This window comes from Clinocottus analis, unplaced genomic scaffold (genome assembly GCF_023055335.1).
Source record: "Clinocottus analis isolate CAN_PGR_092001 unplaced genomic scaffold, fCliAna1.0.p SCAF_2, whole genome shotgun sequence".
In the NCBI taxonomy this organism is placed as follows: Eukaryota; Metazoa; Chordata; class Actinopteri; order Perciformes; family Cottidae; genus Clinocottus; species Clinocottus analis.
The window spans coordinates 18,032,008-18,040,211 of record NW_027175931.1 but is presented as its reverse complement, the minus strand read 5'-3'; the positions used below and the strand labels follow the sequence as shown (position 1 = coordinate 18,040,211).

Below are 8,204 nucleotides of genomic sequence, written 5' to 3'. Positions count from 1 at the left end.
CATGGCAATTTTCACCAGGCCTGGCAAGGGGTCCAAATTTGGTGAGTTTTGGAGAACGACAAGTCCCCCAAAAAGGCGCCCAATGTGGGAAAATAAAAATCAACAGTTTTAACAGGGTCCTTCGAACTGACTATGTCAGTCGCTTGGACCCTAAATATTTAGATTACATTACATTTAGTTGAAGTCAAGGACACATCGACATCGGCAGAGTTCGAAACACCGACCCTCTGATTGAAAGACGAACCTGCTAACCACTGAGCCACAATAGTTTGAGCCCCATGATACACAAGATGAAGACTGAATGTGCAGATTATGAGCTTCATGCATGTTGCTGTTGGAGCCATAATGTAGGTTTTCGTCTTAATTGTATCCTTACTAAAAACCCAGTGTGAACATCCATGCAGTTCTGAAATTGAACACAAATTGGAGCACTAACTCATGAAGTGCACATAGGTAAGCTACAGGTGATGAGAATCAGGTGTGTAGAACAGGTTTTTGACTATGTTACATGTTGGAGTGAGAGCATGACTGGCGTGTGGCTGCATGCAGAGTTTTCTTTGAAAATAATATGTTGGGGTTGTAAATCTTAGTATTAGTAAAGTTTCTGAGGGTTCAGCCACTTGCTGGCTCACCTGAACCACCCACTAAAGGCTACTTTCCGGACATGTTCGTGATTTTCATGCACAGGATTTCTAGGCGCAGCCAGGGGCGGACGAAATCTGGTTCGGGGGCCTCAGGATCGCCTCTCTGCTGTTTGCAGATGATGTGGTCTTGTTTGCCTCCTCGGACCGTGACCTCCAGCATTCGCTGAGGCGTTTTGCAGCCGAGTGTGAAGCGGCAGGGATGAGAGTTAGCGCCTCCAAATTTGGGGCCATGGTTCTCTGCCGGAAACTGGTGGCTAATCCGGATGCCTCCTGGACGCCTCCCATTAGAGGTTTTTCAGGCGCGTCCAACTGGGAAGAGGCCCGGGGAAGACCCAGAACATGCTCGATGAGTTATATCTCCCGGCAGGCCTAGGAACGCCTCAGCGTCCCCCAGAATGAGTTGGAAAATGTTGCGGGTGAGAGTCAAGCCTGGGTCGGTCTGCTGGGTGTGCTGCCACTACGACCCGACCCAGGATAAGCGGCTGAAAATAGATGGATGGATGGATAGTTTCTGAGAGTTCAGCCACTTGCTGGTCCACCTAAACCCCCCACTAAAGGCCACTTTCCTGACCCCACAAACACAAAGGACAGTGGGAAAAGAACAGACAGACGGCCATTCTTGGTAAAACACTGTACTAGCTGCCTTTAAAAGCTGCCTGGATGTGTGAGGAGTGCAATAATGGGATATGTTTTCAGCTAGACAGGAACTGGTTCAGGGAGATAAACAAATCTCTAAAACGTCTGGACATGGACACATATATAAGCCTATAACATGGACACTGAATGCTTTATGCAAACAAAACAGTTTGAGACGATATAAAATAGGTGAAATTTCATTTTTGTAATCTCAAAAGCTTTGCTCATGTTCATTTTCAATTGCCTTATTATATAGAGAGCTAAGATTGTTCTGCATTTTTTGATGTAAAACACATAGGTATCTATCATGTACAAGTGATTTAAAAAGTGAATTCAAGAAATTATGTAAAATCAAGAAAATGACCCAACTCCAGAGGCTTAACATGGACAATGCTGTTTTACATTTTACGAGTGAGCATATATGTCAAACTACCAACTAAACGTTGGTTTATTTTTAGCGAAGAGCACACATGTGAAACATGGTTTCCCTCTTTGCCCTCTGGGGCTCAGGTATTTGTATTAAAAGTCCCTTGAAAGCACACAGGTTAAACATGGTTTCCCTCTTCCCTTATGTATTGGTATTAAAAGTACCATTAATTGTTGTCTTTGTTTTCTCCAAACTATATGTTTTAAGATTGACTTTTGTTCATTAAATGTTTCTTGGTGTTTTTCTCTGGCTTAAACAATATGATAAAACACTTTGGAGCAAATATACACAATATGAGTCCAAAACTAGAGGCAAGAATGGCAAATATCTCCACAGCCACAGTAAATTTCCCAGGAGAACTGACATATGCTGGGATGAAGGTGACCCAGACTGCACAGAATATCAGCATGCTGAAGGTGATGAGCTTGGCTTCATTAAAATTATCAGGTAGTTTCCGAGCTAGGACCGCTAACACAAAGCAAAAGACAGCCAGCAGGCCGATGTACCCGAGCACAGCCCAGAACCCAATAGATGAGCCTAATGCACACTCCAGGATGATTCTCTCCTTGTATGTGGTGAGGTTTTTCATTGGAAAAGGAGGACTAAGAACCAACCAAAGAGTACATATTATAACTTGAATGAAGGTAAAAGACACTACAGTCATCCTTTGCTGTGGAGGACCAAACCATTTCATAACATTACGACCTGGGAGTGTGGCTTTGAATGCCATTAACACAACTATTGTTTTTCCAAGAACACAAGAGATACAGAGGACGAAGGTGATCCCAAACGCTGTGTGGCGCAGCATGCAGGACCACTCAGAGGGTTCTCCAATGAAAGTCAATGAGCATAAGAAACAGAGAGTCAGAGAGAAGAGCAGCAGGAAGCTCAGCTCAGAGTTGTTGGCTCTGACAATCGGGGATGTCCTGTGACGGTGAAACACAGCCGCTGTTATGATGGCAAGACAGGCACCACCAACTGAGAATGCAGCCAGGATGATTCCTAGGGCCTCGTTGAAGGAAAGAAACTCTACAGGCTTGGGGAGACAAGTGTCTCTCTTTGCATTCGGCCAAAATTCCTTGGGGCAAGGGAAACAATCAGGGGAATCTGAAAGAACACAACAAAAGAGGTATTTTAGCAGTCATGCTCAATATTTGATGTTGTGCAGTAGATATGCATTAAGAAAAAACAATACCTATAGAGTTGCTAATCTCTCCTTCCGGACACGGTATACAATCATAACAGCAGATGGGTTTTCCTTTCTGCAGCACCTTACGAGTTCCTGCAGGACAGCTGTCAGAGCACACTGACACAGGCACCTGGCACATGGATACAAACAAAGTCACACATATTCAGATGTGCTTTAAAACGCTGAGGAGTAAAGAATATGTTCAAGTTCCTTTCAAGTCTGTTTGAAAGCATAACTCGCATGTCAATATGAGTATGCGTGCTTTGTTAATGCAACAGCCGGTGGAAAAAATCCATAGTTGAGGAAAAAAATTCTATATCACCAAATTTGAAATTGGAATGTTTTAAAATATGAATTTTGGGCTCCCTACGTGTGTGCTACCCTCCACCCAGGTGAGGTTCCTGTTGATGTGGAATTTCTGGCCCACCGGCAGTGATGCATCGTAGTGCCCTACTGCCACCATCTCAATGCTGCCACTCTCAGTTTTTTGCCAGTTAACCAGCTCGTATGTGGCCACAGGATCCCCGTTGGCATCAAATGACACATCATAACCATTTTGGGAAAACTTAACTTTCTTCAACTGAGTGAGAACCTGTGAGGATGAATTAGTGGAAGACGGAGAGGGGGAGAAATTAAATGATGTGTGATACAATTATTATGTTTATTTAGTAAAAGGTACAGTATAACAAAAAAGTACATTGGTGTTTTGACATATTTGTTTTGACTGACCTGTTTGGACTCTATGCTGGTGAGTTTATCACACTGGGTGATAGCATATGATTCCTGACACACTGCATTATGAATGGCATGTGCTATTGCATAAACAGCCTTGTACACCATGTTAGTGATTCTGAGCTGAGATGTGTCAGTGTATGGGCTCTGGATCGTCTCTATGTCTTCACTTCCATCACACACATTCTTGTCTGTGGCTGCTGCTAAAAACACACAAAGACACAGGGAGGTGTTTTTTAGTCTAGACAATAGACTATTAGATAGATTTGATAATTTATTATGTTTAATGTTATTGTTCAGTTGTATTTAACCTGTTAAACCTTTCTTAGAACCTCTCTCTCTCTCTCTCTCTCTCTCTCTCTCTCTCTCTCTCTCTCTCTACACATCTATGTATAATTCTAATTCATTTGTAAAACATGCTTATCTTCATTTAAAAACATGTTGTTCCCGACATGTCTTTATCTGTTTTTTTTATTGTTTCAATGTGTCCAGTTTCAGTTTGTATATTGTCCTATGTTTTTTTTTAAAATTTATTTATTTTTTAACCTTTTCTATATCAGGTTATGTTGTCAGGAAATTCCCTTGAATTGGATACAGGCTTGAACTTTAAATGTCTTTCAAACGAAAAAAAAAAATCTCTAAATGGTCATCAACATAACAGTATATTTAGACCAACATACATATTTATATACTGTAACTGATTTACAGTATTGAGTAAAATATATTTAGCTGAATGGCCTAAAGACTGTCTAGTGTGTGCTTGTGTTCAGGACTTTTTTGTTGTAATCTTCTCCAAAACAGCCGTGTGTTGTTTATGTTATCACCTTAACTTGACCTGAAAGATCTTCATTACAAGTTATATTATTCACAGAGACCTTATTTCCACTTCATGTCTTTGTTCAATAACAAAATATTTCCTTTTAAACTACTCAGGGATTGGGATGTTAAAGCAGCTACTTCTCCAGTCAGACAGAATAAAAAACAGCATAGACAGAACACAACTGTGAGTGTTATGTTAAAGATCAGCAAAACCTTCTCACTTTTTCCCAGGCTGCAGTTGAATGCATCTTCCCAGAACTCAGTAAGCACTGGAGAGGCAGCCACTTTAAAGGAAGAGAGATCCAGCAGGAAGTCTCTCAGACCTGGGATGACAGATCGCTCAATGCCAAATCCAACTGCTCCAGCACATAGACTGAATCTCAGGATGTCTGGGTCAGTTACCCAGGACTCACTGCCGATCCACTGGCGAGGAGGAGAGGGCTTGAGCGACAGCTCTTCCAGCAGAATTTTCATGTCTCCAGTGGCTATAAACGCTACAATCACCATAGCTGTTGATCTGGAGAAAAAAAATAGTGCATTGTATGAGACCAATAATAACATATTACAAAATGTTTGTATATATATGATTGGAAAAAAAGTTTTTGGTGTCACTGAGTATTTTCAAAACAAAGATCATTAAAAAATAAGAGATAAAGACACGTGGCACAAAAAAAAATACTTTTCCAATTTGCCTCCAAGGGGAGAAAATCCTCTCCTATCTTATACTTTACAGAACTTTGTAGTGGATTTGTGTACATGAGATCAAAAGATACATAAACAGAGAATGTAAAAACCTGTTGATAATGTCGGCTACTCTCTGGATCCTGCTTCGTGGCTGGTACCTATTGAAAGATTCTGAATATTCCACACAGATTCCCTCTTTGTGTGCTGCGTCCAGGAAAGACGCCATGCCATTGTTTCCATAATCTGAATCTGATCGGATAGCACCTATCCAAGTCCAACCAAAGTGTTTTACCAGCTTTGCCAGCGCGTCAGCCTGGAACTGGTCACTTGGGATTGTTCTGAAGAAACTCGGGTACTGCTGCTTATCGGACAGGCATGCACAAGTGGCAAAGTGACTAACCTAAATGAATACAACAGTGTAATTATTGAACAGGACAACACAAAATATCACTGGTCTGTTAAACACATTATTCTCAGAAGTTAAAAAAAATATTTACTTGAGGAATGTTAAAGGGCCCGATGATGCGAGCCATGCTGATGGATGGCGTGGACCCAGACTCACCAATAATGGCCATCACCTTACCAGATTGTGAACACTTGTCACCGGTGTAAAACATTGGGTCCAGGCCGCTTGACAGCTGGAATGCCACATGCACTGATACAGGCACAGAGACACACGAGTCGTAGATCTGATAACCGAGTTTGATGCCCGGCAGCAGCTCTGTGCTGTTGTTAATCTCCTCGATGGCGAAGATCATTGCACGTGAGTTGCGCAATTCACGGGTAACAATGCTGCACAGAGACACTTGTGTCACTGTTTAAAATATGGTCAACATAAAGATGAGGACAGGACATTCCACTAATTTTAACAGAAATACATAATAGGTAAGAATTTAAAACTAAAATTCACAACACAGATATCAGTATAAAATGCACAATAATCCTAATGTATAGATCAACAAGTTGGATATTTTAAATTCTAGTTGTAGTTTTCAGAATGTTTTCAGTTAACAAAGGACGTCTCTACTATTTTGTTATATATATATATACATATATAAATATGAATATATATATATGTGTATATATATATATATATTATATATATAAAATATATATATATATAAATATGAATATATATGTGTGTATATATATATATATATTTTATATATATATGTGTATATATATATATATATATATATGTGTATATATATATTTTATATATATATATTTTATATATATATATATATATTTATATATATATATATATATATATATATATATATATATATATATAGTTTTTTATGACCAAATTCAAAGTATTCAAACTATATAAACATCCTCTTAGCCCCAACATCTTCTTACTAACCTCCCTGAGCATCTCAGTGGATCAGGCATGGTGGTGTAGTTATGCTTCATCGCGTGCATGGAGTAATGAATGGAGAAACTACCACCAATAACGTAGTCACCATCCATTGAGAAAGCAGGTAGACGAGTGGTACCCTGGAGCTTACATTTCACAGATGAGGCTTCAGTGCTCACCCCAACACCAGTCCTATCCTCTGTGAGCTCATTCCTTTGTTTCACACCATCCACAGAACCGTTCAAGGCAAGAGCTGAGTTCAGCTCACACAAACCCAGAGACAGGATCAGGCCAATGAAGAGAGCTGAGATCTCCATGCTCAACTGTCCTCTTGTGGGCATTCTGTGTTTTTACTGGTTTATATAGATTTTGGACTAGATCTTCCCTCCTACTGTACGTCAGCTTACTGTACGTCAGAGAGAGGATGTTCTTACCCTCTGGTATTGATTAACTCTTGTATAAGTCTTTTTTGTGAGCTTTGTGTACATTATAATATGCATCAAGTGCCCTTGTCTCTTTTCTCTTCTTTTGACACGACCATTGTAATCATGAATTTCTTCTTAATTAAATAATGCCCATATACCTTCTTTTTTTTTTCTGTGTTTAAGCTAATATTACAAACTAACAAATGTCAACCACTAATACTGTTTAGGTAAGTTGCATATTAAGAAATGCCAACACAGAAATATGTATAAAGAAGCACTGAAAAATGACATTACATTTTCATAAAATATTTAATATATATATATATATAATATATATATATATATATATATATATATATATATATATATATATATATATAATATAATATATATATATATATCGTCATATTACATTACATTTAGCTGACACTTTAATCCAAAGCATTTTTGCTCGATACATCGCAGACACAGCAACAGCGATCAATTAGGGGTTAAGTGTCAAGAACATATCGACATCGGCGGAGCCGGGGCTCGAAACACCGACCCTCTGATTGAAAGACGGACCAGCTAACCACTTAGCCACAATAGTTTGAGCCACGTGATACACAAGATACAAACTGACTGTGCAGATTATAAGCCTCATAAATGTTGCTGTTGGAGCCTTAATGTAGGTTTTTGTCTTTATTGTATCTTTACTCAAAACACAGTGAACATCCATGCTGTTTTGAAATTTAACACAGATTGGCGCACTATCTTCTCGGGGGCGCTAGAAAGCTATTTTGTGGTACTTTTTTTTACTATATCACATGGCAATTTTCACCAGGCCTGGCAAGGGGTCCAAATTTGGTGAGTTTTGGAGAACGACAAGTCCCCCAAAAAGGCGCCCAATGTGGGAAAATAAAAATCAACAGTTTTAACAGGGTCCTTCGAACTGACTATGTCAGTCGCTTGGACCCTAAATATTTAGATTACATTACATTTAGTTGAAGTCAAGGACACATCGACATCAGCAGAGTTCGAAACACCGACCCTCTGATTGAAAGACGAACCTGCTAACCACTGAGCCACAATAGTTTGAGCCCCATGATACACAAGATGAAGACTGAATGTGCAGATTATGAGCCTCATGCATGTTGCTGTTGGAGCCATAATGTAGGTTTTCGTCTTTATTGTATTCTTACTAAAAACCCAGTGTGAACATCCATGCAGTTCTGAAATTGAACACAAATTGGAGCACTGGAGTTTTTGACTATGTTACATGTTGGAGTGAGAGCATGACTGGCGTGTG

At 39.6% G+C, this 8,204-nt stretch overlaps 1 pseudogene; it reads right to left on the bottom strand.

Moving 5' to 3' along the window:
* Positions 1–1,900: 1,900 nt before the first annotated feature.
* Positions 1,901–6,562, bottom strand: LOC137790136 (extracellular calcium-sensing receptor-like; annotated as a pseudogene).
* Positions 6,563–8,204: the final 1,642 nt, after the last annotated feature.